This window comes from Sinohyriopsis cumingii, chromosome 2 (assembly GCF_028554795.1).
Source record: "Sinohyriopsis cumingii isolate HCF-2022 chromosome 2, ASM2855479v2, whole genome shotgun sequence".
Lineage (NCBI taxonomy): Eukaryota > Metazoa > Mollusca > Bivalvia > Unionida > Unionidae > Sinohyriopsis > Sinohyriopsis cumingii.
The window spans coordinates 91541409-91559205 of record NC_142962.1 but is presented as its reverse complement, the minus strand read 5'-3'; the positions used below and the strand labels follow the sequence as shown (position 1 = coordinate 91559205).

Genomic DNA, 17797 nt, shown 5'->3' with positions numbered 1-17797 from the left:
TTAATTGTCAGTTTTTAATATTTTTATTTTTCATTACATGATATTTAATGTAAATTTATTCACTAGAGATGATACTTTTTTTAGAAAATAGTTTGACCTTGACTGTTAGTCTATAAACACCAGGTGTTGATCTAAAACTTGACCTTGTTTCAGAATTTGTAGCAACCTTCGTAAACAAGTTCTATTTTATTTTAAAATGATTGGTAGTTTCCACGGTCATGATGGGACTTTGTCTTTAAGATATAAACAGTTTTTTTTAATTTTTTTATTTCTTAGAGTAAAAATGATTGGTTTTCGTTAGGGTCACACTGGGTAAACGTCAGCTGTAAGCATTTGCTTCTATAAACTTCAAGAAGATGATTACGTGACCCTTGTTTACGTTTTAGAAAGCCCATTAATAAGTAGAAGTTGGACTGTTGAATTGTTAGTTGTATGTTGTGCTGTTTGGAGTTACACTGCTGTCGGGCATTTCTGCGCATCTAAGGTTCTCGTTTCCAATACTGAAGCAAAACGCATACCGAATTTGAGCGATTGACAAAAATAAAATACAGCAATGCTTATCATTTGAAAAGATGCAAATTGTCACCAGAATATTCTGTTCAAAATAATATTAATTTTGGACACAGAGGATACCACCCCCCTGTTTTCCTGACTCGCGATATGTCGGCCTATTTTGCGCATAGCTTTGAAAAGATGTAATGTTTATCCATCAGGCTACAGAAATGTAATATATTACTTTGGTCTGTTTCCGTCAGCAGTTCAGTCGAGTAATTAGGTCAGGTTTAAAGCTAGTTTTACAAACTTCAACGTAAAAATGCCAATAAATGGCAAGAGATATTAAGCAAACTAAACCGATCTTGTAAAAAGTTAGTAAAGTTCAACATTTTATGAAAAATAAGCTATTACGTGGAAGAGAAACAACAATGAATAGGATGTAATGTGATTACAACGTCTTGCTGATGGGGAAAAATTACTGCAGAATTTAAAAACAGACTATACGCCGAGGAATTTGTTCATAATTTATGTTCTAGCGGCAAGCAGACACGTTGGGTAGCAGACGATTTTGTACGTGTGGGACAACGTCTTGCAACATTGGAAACTTGGATGAAAATACAGTTTTGTTTTAAGGTACACATTTCCATCTTTTATATAATGTATTTATTTGTATGATATAGAAAAAGATGAATAGCAAATCGAATTTTCTGGGTTACAGGTTCAAGAAGGTCATATAGTGGGTCTTCACGTTGCCATTTAGAAATCACATTTTTATGTACGTTCGAGTCTAAATGTTGGATATTTTGGTACATTTTATGAATATCACTTTTCTAGATTAATGTACGGTTGTTCTTTCTGGATACAAAATGGATTTTTGACCCAAAATAACACGTGAGCCAATGTTTACAGAAATGACGTATCGTTGCGCAAAATTACCCGACGCGCAGAATTGGCCGACATGGCGGTATTTAAAATTACTTGGATTCAAAAGGATTAATTCAGTTATTATTCTGGAAAATACGTGTGCTCATGCAATATTGTGGAACAAGGACTGTTTATTTTATAAACATTTATTCAGCTATCAGAAACCGGAGTGATAATTCTTATTTCTACAAGGAACTGTAGACTTCAACACTACATATCGTAGCATACGTCATCGACTCCCCTCTTGGATTCTTCATCGAGGTTTGAACGCGAAATCAGTTGAATATTTTGTTATTAGGACTACTAATATTTTATTCTCGGATTATTTTTGGATCATATTTGAATAAGATTCTACAAAACCGTGAGTTCATATTTTTAATTTTTATAGAATTTTTACAGAGAAATAAATTATTGTATTTTTAAAAGCTTGTCGTTTTCACTCTTTCTTGTGTTACTGTTTATTCGAGCCTAAACAAGTGACATAAGACAAGTTTCGAAGGTGCATATACAACCGCATAGAGGGTTTAGTGTATCAGCCATTCACTGGAGATAGCCATACCACTGTTTAAAATATTATTTCCAAAGTATCGTACCATCTCAGGATTTTGCGTCCTCAGTACAGGAACTTTCTAAGTCATGGGTTTTCAGAAAGTGCACCCAAAAAAATCAAACAGAAATGTCCACCTGAACGTTACAAAATGAGCTTCTGAGGCGGGAGGTCGTTGGTTCGATTCCCAGCCGATTCATAACAAAAACTTACAAAAATGGTACTTACAGCTGCCTCGCTTGGCGCTCATCATTAAGAGGTCAGTGTTGTGATTGGTCGGCATGGTGTTAGGATAATGTGAATGGATTAGACATGATGCTACGTGTCTGCGGAGTGATGCTCCAATGCTAGACATCACTATAAACTGCTCCAATGCTAGACATCACTATAAACTGCTCCAATGCTAGACATCACTATAAACTGCTACATTGCAGACATCGTAACAATATGACTGAAATTTGTTTAAAGCTACCTGAAAAATCCAAATTACACTCAGACATACATACTGTGATAGGGCATAAAAAAACTGAATGCAGAAAACAAATAACGTCCTTTTCTGTGATATCTGGTTGATGAACAATAGCGAGTGGAACAAACCCAGAAATGTTGCTTTCCTGATAAATCATTGTTCATAGGCTATATCTACCGGACAAATTATTATCAACGTCAACTTCTCTGTCCACCCCATGAAGCCAGATTTTACTTGACAAAAGGACCGTTCCGGTGGCCTAAATGGTTTGAGTGTCCACCCGGCAGCGGGAGGTCGGGGTGTGTGTGTGATGCGACCCCGGCAGAATTGTGCCAAATACTTATAAAAATGGTACAAGCAGCTGCCTCGATTGGTGCTCAGAATTAAGATGGTAGTGTTAGGACTGGTCAACCTGGTAGCAGGATAATGTGACTTGGTGAGCCATGATGTCACATATCTGCGGCATGATGCCCGAGATGCTAGATATCACTATGAATTGACGCACTGCAGACACCGCAGCGATAAGATTAAAATTGTTAAAGTTACGTTAAAAAATCCAACACACACACACACACACACACACACACACACACACACACACTTGACTTGAATAACCCAGTAGCAACAGACAGAAACCGAAACATAGCTGATCCACCTATAATTACCTTGATTAGATACTTCAACCGAAGTCTGCTATGAAAACCATTCAGCATGCATTCAACTAATATCCTATATTCATTGCTATGGAAACTGCACACTTACTCTTTCTCCTAACATAACCATTGCTATGGAAACTGCACACTTACTCTTTCTCCTACCATAACAATTGCTATGGAAAGTCTGCATTGAAAAACATTGATTCCTACGTCCACGTGCACTGGTCTGAAATGAGCCTCAGTGTAGGCCAGGATGTATATTGTATGGGAAAATAATCAAGTTATGAACTAAAAACTGATTTTTTTTTTAGCAAAGTATAAAATGTAAGGTACAGTGCCCTCTTTAGTTGTAGGAGTAGCACTAACAGAGATGTATCAAGTCACCATTTTTTGTGATTCAAACATAAAACAGCATCCAATGAATGAAGTTTCAACAAAGTCAATGAAGAATGATTAATAGATCACAGAGACGTCTATTTGCTATAAGGGTGTAGTACTTATAAGCATGCAAGTGTTATAACTCCAATGTAACAAAATCTGTATAGTGTGCAGCTCACCCACAAAATAAACACAAAAACTTAACCAAGAATGCACACAATGAACATGTATAAAAATAGACCCTTCTCAAAGGGTAGTGCTGCGAATGCGAATCCACTTTGCCCATAACCTGGAAAGAAAGAATATTTGAGATGCAGCCAGGTTGTATATATATATATATATATATATATATATATATATATATATATATATATATATATATATATATATATATACATATATATATGAATGAATGAAAAATGGATCAAGATGGCCACTATCGTTTAACCGGCTTGAAGCAACTGTTCCGATTTTTGTGCCGTTTTCATGATATTTGTGCTTGTTGTTTGTCTTCGTCTACGTTATTGTGTTCATTATGTACTGGCTGTTCAGTTCGTATGTGTTTCTTCATCTCCTTGTTTTGGAAACGAGAACAATTTGACTTTTTCTCAGCTGTCTTGCTCCACTGCTACAACTTCACTTGTTGTTTTAACAAACCGCCATCACGTGATACTCTCCAGTCAACCCGTTTATGCTATGATGGACCCTCGTTAATTGCTTTTAATGACCACTCCTTGGCACCCCACACTACATTGTGCTCTAGACTAAACGAACTGGGACTACATTCATCATTACCTAAATGTAAACAGAAGCGAAAAAAGAAACGTTGTTTCAAAGCTGGCAGGCGTAGAACAAGAAGAACAATTCCAGTTATCTCCCTTATGCCCTTTCCGGCTCAACAATTTAAATATTCGACCGTTAATTCAGATAACCTAATTCAAATCCCTATTAATTCGTCAACCTTTGTGTCAACTATCCAAGAAATACCTCTGCGCATTGCATTATTCAATGCTCAGTCAGTAGGACCACCTGAAAAGCGCACAGAAATAGTTAATTTTATCAACGACCAGAATATTGACGTCTTTTTCCTGACAGAAACATGGCTAAAAACATCAGGCGATGAGCCCAAGTGTGCGGATCTAACACCCACTGGTTACTCCATAAAGTCGTTCCCCCGTAACTCTCACGGAGATGGAATTGCTGTCATCACAAAGAACTCCATGATCAAACGTCTTAACCATACCACAACATTCAATTTCGACCACACATCGTTTGAACTAGTCCAAACCACACTCACACTGGAGCAAAGGTCAGTCCATTTTTTCTGCCTATACAGCCCTCCTCCTAGTAGAAAATACAAGCTGACTGAATCTCTCTTTTTGGAGCAGTTTCCGAATTTCCTGGAGTATGGAAATTCGATAGGTAGCAACCTGATTATTTTTGGAGATTTCAGCTTTCACTTTGACTGTCCCGGAAACCCAAACACATCAAAACTCATAGATTCCATCAATGTTTTCAATCTCCAACAGTCAGTTAACCAACCCACCCATAAACATGGTCACATTTTAGACTGGATTCTTCATAGACCTGATGATAACATGCTACGGTCCTCCCTGGTATCCCATGAACTTGAATCAGATCACCTCTGCATTATATGCCATCTTGACTTACCAGTCCCTAACCCTCCACCTTTATCTGCTACTAAGAGAAACCTCCGTATGATAAATAGAACCAAACTAATGCATGACATCCAAGCAAACCTAATGACTTGCTTACCTCCTACAGCAGGACAACTCGATAACTGCCTACGTTCATTGCTCGACAAACATGCCCCAGCTACCAAGTGCAGAGTATCAATTCAAAAGTGTTCTCCATGGTATAGCAGAGTTAGGGACCAGCTTCGCACTGCTAAAAGAGACCGCCATAAAGCTGAGAGGCTTTGGCTTTCCACCAGACTCACTATTCATAAGCAAATCTATGAAGCCGCTAAGAAGAATGTCACAAATATAGTCCATGCAGCGAAATCAGCCCACTACACTACTAAGATTATGGAAAGTTCCAGCTGCTAAGAGCTCTTCAAGATTACTAACAAGCTAATGTCAAGGAACAAATCTACACCAATTTCAACTACCTTCTCTGCAGTGGACCTTCCTGACATGTTTGCAAATTTCTTCCGTGACAATGTACAAACCATTAGAGATAAGCTTGACAACACAATTTCAATTGACTCTTCGTCACCATGCAGTTGGGATGCAGAATTTGAGCGGCAAGCATTGTTAGCATTTGAACCTGTCTCTATGGATTTCGTACGTACAATCCTGATGAAGAGTGCACCAAAGTCATGTGAACTTGATCCAATTCCAACATCACTGCTGCTTGAGTACTTAGATCCAGTATTGCCTTTACTGATGTTTTAATACCTCTCTCTCATCAGGGGAATTCACATCATTTTTCAAAACTGCCCTTGTAAAGCCTCTGCTGAAGAAACCAACACTAGACCATAACGATTTAAAGAACTACCGCCCAGTGTCTAATCTCCCATTCATATAAAAAAATCTTAGAAAAGATTGTTTTATCCCAGCTTGTATCTCATCTGAATTCAAACAGTCTTTTTAGCAATGTACAATCTGCATATCGCCCTTGCCACAGTACTGAAACTACTCTTCTAAAAGTAGTTAATGACATTCTCTCTGCTTTGAATAGCGGAAAGATTACAGTAATCACCCTTCTTGATTTGTCTGCAGCATTTGACACAATAGACCGTGATATATTACTTCACCGTCTCCAGCATGTATTTGGCATTCATGATACCAAATATCATGGTTCAAGTTGAACTGTGGTTGAAGTCCTACTTGGTCAACAGGACACAAATTGTGTCTGCAAATGGAATACACTCAAGCCCAGCTGATATATGGTGTTGTGTTCCACAGGGGTCTGTTCTTGAGCCTGTTCTCTTCATTCTATACACTCAGCCGCTCTCAAGTGTCATAGATCATCATCCAGTGTCTCACCAATTGTACGCTGATGACACCCAAATATACAAATCTAGCCACCCAACTGAAGTTGATGCTACCACCATTCAAGGTGTAGAGAGGTGCATTTCTGATGTGAAATCATGGATGACATGTAACAAGCTGCAGATGAATGATGATAAAACTGTGTCCATTCTGATCACAACACAAAGACTTTCTCATTCACATCCTTTACCTCAAACAATAAATATCAGCAACACCAACATTAAATTCACACAATCAGTAGGAAACCTAGGTGTTACTCTGGACAGTACTCTGACATTGGACCAACATGTCATGAACATATGCAAGGCTGCATATGTTGAGCTGAGACGCATCAGCTCAATTCGCAAATATCTTTCAGTTGATGCCACTAAAACACTTGTGTGTTTATTAGTACTTTCAAGACTGGACTATTGTAACTCAATTCTGTCAGGTTCGTCTCAATATCTGCTCCAGAAACTTCACAAAGTTCAAAACACAGCTGCTCGGATCATACTTAGAGTACCACGATCAGAGCACACCTCCCCGCTGCTCTGTACCCTACACTGGCTATCCATTCGATCCAGAATCAAACACAAAATGTGTTCTCTGTGCTACGTTTCACTGACGGACTCTTAGTCCAACATACCTATCCGACCTCACCCATGGGTACACACCAGCATGATACTTACGTTCCTCTTCTGACAATCGTATACTCATTATTCCCACTATGAAAACAAAGTCATATGGACAGCGTTCTTTTGCATACCAGGGCCCAGCAACGTGGAATGAATTGCCCACTGAACTTACACACAAAGACACAGTGATCCCATTCAAGAGTGCTCTCAAAATTCACTTATTTCGACTGCAAGAACAAACTTAAAAACCTAATAATGTTTCCTACCTTCAATATTCTCAGCATGTTTTTTATGTTTTCTAATTTTTTATCTTAAAGGTGTTGTCTAATATTACAAAGCGCTTATAGCTACTAAAGATTAGGCACTATACAAAGTTCTCATTATTATTATATATATACATATATGCTTTTATAGGTGCAGACACCAATGCTGGGGCAGTACAATAACTCTCTCTCTCTCTCTTTTCATAAAGGTGAGATAATATCTGATGAGTAAAACTTTAACCAAAATATGTCGCCATTGTTGACTCCAAGACAAGAGTGGGACTGAGAAATGGGGATTATATATTCAAAATATAAAGTGAATCAAGTAAGGGATTACCAAGCTACTAAGTGCTACAAATTCGTTTTAAAATTAGAAACATTAACCAGAATGTGTTCCCACTGTAATTCCCGACGCCATGACACCACTCAAGAATGGAACCCTTGAGTTGTATTATGAGGTGCATATGATGCATTATATTCCATATGGGAAGTGTTAAACAGGTTATGGAAATAAAAGCAAGAGTACACTCAATGGTACATTAGAAACAGACAATTTTAAATTGGGGGGGGACTGGAAGTTTGTTGGAAAAAGTCTGACTCTTAAACAAGGAGTCTCAGAATGAGAAGGAGGTAACAAGTGATATCATGTCATACTCCAAGATATAACTACCAGTAGCCAGCTACTTTGTAGCCTGTTGTTTTTGTAGGCAGATCACAAGACTTCTGGAAGCCATGTGAGTTGGGATGTGAAGTCATATGCCACCTATAAGTCCACACAGATTGCATAGTCTCCCCAACTGATGGCATTTAGAACCATTGTTGCATTCTATAATGAACCAAGAAAGAATGCACTTAGGTTGATAACCAAGTGAAGAGACTGCAGGGACTCCGGACATAGGATGAAATGTGCTGAATAAGATATGGAGTCCCTAGAAACCACTTGTTGGGTCCATAAATTATGTCATCATAGCAAATCTCCCCATTCGGCAGTGAAGATGGGAGCCTTCCACTTAGCAGAATATGAAATAAAGGGATCATGAAAGTGCATTTGTGAAAGGAAGGATCTCGTGGAAACACCTAGCAAAACTGGTTGTCCTCTCTTTGCCTCTATTCCATTATCAAACTGATCATTGAAGAGATTTGAAGATTAATTAAGGTTGCAAGTGTAGCTTGGCTTTGATGGTCTACAAGAATTTATAATTATAGAGAGCAATGCATCTTGTTCCCCCAGTTGTAAGTTCATATCCATGGCCATAATTTTGGGCCTCTATGTTTAGAAGTGGGCCATTCTATAAACAGGTTCCCATGCATGTTTGGTGAGATTCTGGCTCAATTTTTACTCACAAACCCCCTGATATGGTCTTGTTTTGAAACACATAATTTTCAGTGATCTTTGGGTGAGAAAAAAAAAACCACTTCAGTATAAGCCTGTAACATGTAGCATGTACAAATGGTAAACAGTCCTGCTAACAGCTCATGTAAAACTATTTTGGGGACAGCTTATAAGACAATTAAAAGGAAAAGAAGTCATGTATAAACAACTAACATGTCACATATTATCTGACTGACAATAGCTAGGGTGATGTTTTAAGTCCATTGAAGACTGCCTTAGGGCAGCTCATTGTGCTAATTTGCATAGGTAAAGTTCACTAAGTGGAACAACCCAATTTGCTTTAAATTACAGATTAATCTAAAGAATTGTAAGATGCATGTAGCTATTACACATCACTGACCTGAATGCGAATGTTTAAGCCATCTGTATTAACGAGTATTGGCAAGTTTGTTAACAGCGGCAATATTTTTGGAAGTAGGATTTTACTCCACATATAAAACACAAAACATGATCGTTTCAGTTGTCAGAAGTGTTAAGTGTGATTCATTTTTGAAGGTGATTAAAGAAATTAAAGAAGCAATGTTTTATCAGCAAAGCCCAGCAAAAAAAATTTGTTAACTCCAGGTCGTGGATTTTTTTTTGAGGGGGAGTAATTGTTTGCACATTTTGCAAAACAATATATTGACACAAGTCATTATGGAGTGTACAACTGTTGAAATAGAAGCACCACCTGTATGTAATATAATCAACATGCTGAATTTAACTTTCAGATTATTATTCATTATCTCTATAATACTAACATGTTAAATGACATGTTTTTCAAGCTGATTTTAGCAATGAATTAGACTGATTGAAGGTCAATAATAACCAGACCCTTGTGTTTGCACAGTTGATTTGTGTTGATAAAGTGTTAACACCTGAACTGAACAGAGGCATCAATCATTTCTGTATTACCTGTAAAGCCTCCTTAAACTTGAAAATATTATGTCCCCTCCCCCATCCCCGCCATTAAATGGTCAGTCGCAAATGTGATGTATATTCATTTTTTTATATAGAGACAAGCACATGTCGTGGCCGAACTGCATCAAATAAAGTTCTGACAATGCTATGTGGTTATGGTTGTCAAGAACAACTCAGCTCTGACCAGAATGTGACCAGAGAATCTAGCAGGGAGTTTGAGCAACAATACCATCCAGTCTTTAGGTAGTGCAAAGATGAACACTAATGACACTTGCATTACCTTCAAACCCCAAATGAATTAACGAGAGCAGCAAAGAGTGTATCTAACTAAGCATATAATTTAACATTTAATTTATTTTAAAGACAGAAACTTGATGTATGCTTTTATTTAATGTCAATGTGGTTGTGATTATGTGAGCATTTGCATATGTGTATGGTGGTGATATTTGACAATGATAAGTCTACCAAATATTTCTAAGTGCATGAAATGCTTTGATGAAGACAGACAAGTTATAATTTGTATCACACCCTCCCCTGCCCCCCCCCCTCAAAATACACTTTTGGAGTCTCAAATCCTCAACACTGTCTGGGAATATAGCGGGTAGCTGTAGTATGAACAAATATATTGCATCCATTTGATTCTTTATGTAAATACTTTTATTTGTTACAATAGTTGGTAGGAAGTTTACATATACATCCAATACAAAACAATATCAATAAATATCAATCACAACACAAAAATTACTCATTTTCATGTGCAAAAATTTACTTAATAACAGTGCATAATTTTCGGATTCACTTATAAACATGACTTTCATCAAGTACAAAACTGTAAAAATACATAATAAATAAACACCAAACTGAACTGTAAACATGTCTTAAGTAAATAAAATTAGGTAGTCTGTTGTCAGAAATACTTGCAAATTAACTCTGACATTCCACAACAACAGACTTTTGATGAATTATATATATATATATATATATATATATATATATATATATATATATATATATATATATATATAACAGAATATCACTAATTCCAGCATGCAAGTAATTGGAGGAGGTAGTGTAGTCTAGTATGCATGTTAACTGGAGGAGGTACTGTATCTAGCATACAAATTAACTGGAGGAGGTACTGTATCTAGCATACATGTTAACTGGAGGAGGTACTGTATCTAGCATACATGTTAACTGGAGGAGGTACTGTATCTAGCATACATGTTAACTGGAGAAGGTACTGTAGGTTACATAAAGAATGGTGATGCAGTAGGCTAGGTACAAATAAAGGGACTGATTCATGTCCATAGTAACAATGATTTAAAATCCACCTGATTTCAGTAAGAAAGTTTTTAAAGTTTGTAATTCATGGTAATTAGGTCACAGTCATCCACTTTTAGTCTGCTGATGTGTAAATTGCAAAGATGCATCAATCTATAAAAACTAGACATGTTCATTTCAGTCTCAGTGATACCAATCAATGTCCAAAGTAACAATAATCATTAAAGTGCAGATAGTAGCATACTTACTCTCTTATAAGTTGAGTCTAACTGCAAACTGAACAGACCCAGATTTGCCATCACATAACGTACTGGCAGATCTGGTTCTATGCAGTTTGTTAGTAGTAATCAGAAAAACAAACAGACCCTGATCTTCTGGCACAGTATGCAAATGCTGATCAGGGTCAATGTTGTTTGCAGTTGGATCCTACTTGTAAGTGCATATATACAATAGATCAAAGAGAAGCAAATTTTGCAGGTAAGTATGATATTCCTAGTCACAGAGGGGTCTGATGAATGTCGGACATGTCAAAAGATGCACTGCAATATATTGCACTGAGAAAATGACTAACTCATTATTGGTTACTTTTCTAATGGCCCTTTCAATGCAGTAGTAGTTATATCATGCCAATTAAATGGAAGCTGTCTCAATGACACATCCAAGTAGTGGACCAAAGCAGACCTCTTTGGGTTTCAAAACCTACAATCTCATGATTACAATATCATTCTACCAACAGGGCTTCTGCAGCTACTAAATCATGCAAAGAAGGGTGTACTAATTCATGGAAAGTAGAGTACAGTAACCTCCTTTTGAGAAGGTCTTGTGTGATTTGTAAAGATACATGAGAGGTTTTAATGCCAAAAGTGTCCAAGCTATGGAAGGGCTGATGTCGGTTGGAACAAAGAAAGATACAAAGATGGAAAACTTAACACACAATGATCTTTCTCAGCAAATTTGGTGAAAGTGACCCAGTTTTGGTTCAGTATCCAAGGGCCTTGAAGATACATCCATGTTTCTATACTGGGGTGGGGGTGGGGGTGGGGGTAGGGTTTAGGAATTGTAGTATCTCAAAGATATGGCTGATGTGTATGAAGGGAAAATTTTCAGTTGAAAAAAAAAATCACTTTAAATTGGTTACAGTGACCTGGTTTGGCTAGAGCACGTAAGGTGTCTGAGGCTGCATCCACAATTTAGTTTGAAAGCTATCTAAAACACCAACCCACAAATACATGTATTTATGGAGGCAGAGAATTATCATACAAAACCACTAGTCAAACCCAGCTATCTTAATTATGTCAGGAGTCTCAAAAACCTATCAACATACCAGGATGCTGAGATATCAGGGTTCACAAAAACTGGTAACATAATTTTAAAGATGTCCTTGACCTTTATTCCCATCTCTTACTCTTAGGTTTACTGGAATGTTGTCAGCTAACAGGTCATAGTTTTATGATCAATTATTGATTTTTTTTGTATACAGTTTTACTTTCGTAACAAGTGTTGTAATTTCATAACTTTTTAGACAGAATTCAGTCAACAACTGTATGTAGCAGACAATACAAAAGGACAATGTTGTTAATAAATTACTCCTATATGTGTATTTACATGTGCACACTTTGAAATAAAGGTACCATATTTACTTTTTTCTCTTTCAATTCCACAGTCAATGTATATTTTGCAGTGAACAAATCAGTCTTAATATTCCTGTAAATAAAATAATTTTACTTTCTGAAGAATTTTTTTAAAAAAATGAACTTAACCTAAACCTGACCATCCCTACAGAAGTGAAATGATTGTGTCTTTGGCAATAGGAAAGGAATATGATACTCATGTACCTACAGCTGCCATGAATCTAAATACAGACATTATTTAATGGAAACTGATTCACTATAATGTGTCTCTAGAGTCAAATTTTATGAGCTGAAGACAGAATTGGAATTAAAACACATTAATAATCATCTAATATCACATAAAACATTGTACTACCTATAGGAAATTGTTTCTTTTGTTCTTCATGTTTTTAGAAGATTAATATACTTGTATTAACACAAAAATGAAGGAAGTGTTTTAATTTTGTGCCTAGAAACACATGTTGAGATCAGGAAAAGCCCTTTTCAAAAAATCTGCTAACTTGAAAAGATGAAAGATTAACCTACATGTATCAGGGTAAGAAAGGAAGGAAGTTAAATTTTTCTGCCAGACCTAAGAGATGTTACAAAACAATGAAAGAAAACAAAATAAGAAATACCATGAGACTGAGAATTAAATTTGGGGGTCTTGACTGTCAAAGACTAGAAGCTAAGTGTCCGAGATTATCAATTCACATGTGTATATTTAGGACGATATTCTGCTTAGTAATAAATCTGTTCTTCTGTGTTTTCTATTCACAAGTAGATTCTGTTTCATAAGAGAGTAAAAGATGTTCCAAATGAGAAATCGTTCATACCAAAACATTGAACTGGAGTATGAAATTTTGCTGCAACTTGAAAAAAAAGTATAACATTTCAAACACTATTTCTGGCTGGAAGAATGCTGATAAAATCAATACTACATATGAACATGGACAGCTTGGTCCCAATAAAAGATACTGCATACACCCAGGTTTCATAGTGTTAACAAAGCAACACTAAAATGCTTTGTAAACATCCGTGCAGAAAATATCCCAGTAGGTGACCTTTGTATCCAGCAACAGGCTGAGAAATCTGCAAAAGACTTGGGACATGAAACTTGGAAAGCATCAAATGGGTGGTTAAATCGTTTCAAACAGCGCTATAATATTTGTTTTAAAACTGTGTTTGGAGATAGTGCATCTGTTTCAGATACAGCCATTCAGAAATGGCATAAAGACCACCAAAAATCTTAGGTTCAAGCCACATGAACACAATGCTGATGAGACTGGGCTATTTTGGCAATGTCTGTCTAACAAGATGATGGATTTCAAAGGAAACAAATACCATGGAGGAAAACATCCAAAGAGAGATTAACTTTGTTTCTGGCCAGAAATATGGAAGGAAATTACAAGGTGAAGACATAAGGAAAATAAAAACAATCCAAGATGCTTCAAAAAACATTAACAGATCTTCTCTCCCCATCGACTACAAATGGCAGTCAAATAGCTGGATGACAGGTAATATCTTTTCCAGCTGTTTACACAAGCTAGATCACCACTTCCAGTTTGAAAAGTGAAAGATAGAAATTAATAATAGACAACTGCTGTGCTCACCCATGTTTTGAAGGGCTGTACACAATTGCACTGTATTTTCTTCCTCCCAATACTACCAGTAAGCTTCAGCCACTGGACGAAGGAATAATTCAGGCTTTTAAAATACATTATTGGAAAGCTTTAGTTATTAATTATTTGCTTGCAGCTGAGAAAAAACGATCCTATAAACCAACTTTACTAGATGATCTCATGTATGCCTGTGCAGCATGGAACAGTGAAACACCGAAAACCATTAAAAATTGTTGGTTCCATTTTTCTGGATATTTCTGATGAAGAATTTCACCAGCAATGTTTGGCAGCAATAGAACTGAAAGAGCCTCAATCAGATATGCATTGAATCAATGGCTGATAAGACTGTGGACTCCACAGGCATTGCTTAACAAGACTATTCTCTGTGTGTGTGTGTGTGTGTGTGTGTGTGTGTGTGATTTGGACGTTTAACATAGCTTTAAAAAAAATTCAGTCATATTGTTTCAATATCTGCAGTGTGGCAGTTTATAGTGATGTCTAGCACTGGGGCATCATGTCCCACCCAGTCACATTATCCTGATACCAGGCTGACCAGACCTAACACTAAAATTTTAATGCTGAGCACCAAGCGAGGCAGCTGTTAGTTCCAATTTTATGTCTTTGTTATGACTTGGCCAGGGTTCGAAACCCACAACCTCCCACATCCAAGGCGGACACTCTAACCACACGGCCATAGGAGTGCTCTGAAGAATATTCTGATTATATAAATGTGGATGATGGTGCCTATCGTGAACTTGTGACAACAAAAAAGCAGACACAGTCATGCCTGCACGAAGCTGATAATGATGATGATGGTGACCAGCCAATCACTATCCCAAGCTACAATGAAATGGCTGAATGTATGATAAGCACATGATTGAAAATGTTTGTTACAAATCAGCATTGTTTTAAGCGAAAGCAGACTGATCTTACATTATGTTTGTTACAAATCAGCATTGTTTTAAGCGAAAGCAGACTGATCTTACATTATGTTTACCCCCAAAAATATTGTAGTGCATATTAAGCTATTTTTATGCATTTATGTGTTTTAATATGTACATGTAATTTCAGACTGAAAAAACCCGTATGCATTTTGGATTAATATATGTGCTGACTGAACATAATAATTTTAATTATAATGTAATTTTAATGTATATTTTTGTATTTCCACTACAATGAGTTCAGTTTATAAGCCATAGATATTTGGAAAATAGTGCTTACATGTTTTGCTATTTTGTTATAAAATGCTATCAAATAAATCATTATGAGATTATGTGCATGTGAAATGTTTTATGACTTGAACATTCAGCCACTTAGCAATTATCTGTCAGCACACCGAGTATTTATTTGCTCATGTACATAAATATATCATTACTTGTATTTACTTGATTGCTGTGGCTGTTGTTTATCTTTGTGTGTGTATGTATATATATATATATATATATATATATATATATATATATATATATATATATATATATATATATATATATATATATATATTTGCAAACATAATTCAGACTTGAGTGGTACCTTAACAAACATGAAAATGACAAAATAGACACGTACATTGTAACTGACGCCGAAGATTCTGTATTTTCTTTAAATAAAGTTATACTATAATTTGTGCACATTCTTGTCTTTGTGAATCCATAAATATATTATGTAGTGAACAAGATATATTAATAAACTCACCAATGAAGCTAATCTTATAAAGCAAAAATATAATGAATACCTAATGAACATGTGACTACTGCCATTAAAGTAGTGACATAATTTGTCTCTATACTATAAGAACAGCTGCATTGCTGTCTACATAAATTGCACTGTACATTAGTGTATTTTAAATTAATGAAAATTTTATGTGTACATATATATGGATGTTTATTTTTACTATGCCTTTGTAGTAAAATAATCTTAATGACCCAAAAGAATATCAAATGAACCTAATGACCCAAAAGAATATCAAATGAACCTAATGACCCAAAAGAATATCAAATGAACCTAATGACCCCAAAGAATATCAAATGAACCTGATGACCCAAAAGAATATCAAATGAACCTAATAAACATATGATCTCACCCCACCCTTCAGTCCTGCTGAAAGAAATGGTGTATCTGATTTAATTTTTTATTAACAGCCAAATGTATGCAGCAAAATAATCTTTACGTAGATCTCTTTACGAACTAAATGGATTGAAATCAACATACTTATACACTGTACAGATATGCAGAATTGCAAAACTCACCCAAGCACAAAAATTTATAACACCTTGCTTTGAAATATGCTTTTCTATACATACCACAGAGATATGTATAGCTACAGCAAAACTTCTTGGTTCTTGGCACAAGTTTAATTATAAAATCAAAGAAGATAAAATGTTAAGTGTGAAAATGTAACTCCGTGGTCAGTTTGTGTTACTCTGTCCATTGCCTTTGGCGGGATGTCACCTGAGTGTTGACCTCAGCAGTCAGCAAAAAGTCAATGTACATTGTTCTGCTAACTGTCTGCATCCACTTTTTAAGGATTTAAATTTCACAAAATATTAAGAACTGTATTTTTTAAAATATTTGCTTATGTTAGTGCTAGTAGAAAAATATAACTGACCAAAATTATGTATGAATATTGATTGCTTTGGACGATACCATTTCTTGTAAAACAATTCCTAGATGGACACTGAAAGTTGTGCTTCATTGAAATAAGCAAGTCTACATGTTACTTTGGACTGAAACCCATGCCTTATATAATGGGTTATCAATCTGAAAGGGATAAGCAGGAAAAAATTAGCAAAACAAAGATTTTTTGGCACTGGACCAAAACGCTCCACATACATGGGTTCTCAAGATAACCGAGGTCAAGATAAGTGGGTTAGACAGTATATGGAATTAAACCTGGTTCTGTGACAGGGGTAGAAATAAGCAGGGAAAATTTAGCAAAAGAAAGAAAGATTTTTTTGGCACTGGACCAAAATGCTCCACATACATGGGTTCTCAAGATAACCGAGGTCAAGATAAGTGGGTTAGACAGTATATGGAATTAAACCTGGTTCTGTGACAGGGGTAGAAATAAGCAGGGAAAATTTAGCAAAAGAAAGAAAGATTTTTTTGGCACTGGACCAAAATGCTCCACATACATGGGTTCTCAAGATAACAAAGGTCAAGATAAGTGGGTTAGACAGTATATGAAATTAAACCTGGTTTTGTGAGTAGCAACAACCATTCCGTTGCTTGCATGCATCAACCCCCATATCCTCTCAACTGAATACACACTCCACCTCCATGGAGTTAGTCATAAATATAGGCATTTGTGCATCATATACTCATGCCCTAACTAATAAATCCTGGACTGCTCCAGTGACCTACTGGTTAGAGGGTCCGCCTCAGATGCGTGAGGTCATGGGTTTGATCCCCGGCCGAGTCATATCAAAGACTTACAAAAATGGCACTAACAGCTGCGGACTGGAAGGCCTGGTGTCAGGATAATGTGACTGGGTGGGACATAATGCTACACTGCAGACATCATAGCAATATGACTTAATTTTTTTGAAATCTACGTTAAAATTCCACATCACAAACTAATAAATCCTAGAATATACCATGAACATACAAAATATAATTTTTCTGTCAA

General features: G+C 36.2%; 1 long non-coding RNA gene across 1 annotated transcript; it reads right to left on the bottom strand.

The window, feature by feature from the left end:
• Window positions 1-10290: 10290 nt before the first annotated feature.
• LOC149805361 (uncharacterized) lies at window positions 10291-17673 on the bottom strand. The gene is made up of 2 exons (XR_016419018.1): window positions 16232-17673; window positions 10291-16115 (listed from the first exon to the last, which is right to left on the bottom strand). It is a non-coding gene; the product is annotated as an uncharacterized LOC149805361 (long non-coding RNA).
• Window positions 17674-17797: the final 124 nt, after the last annotated feature.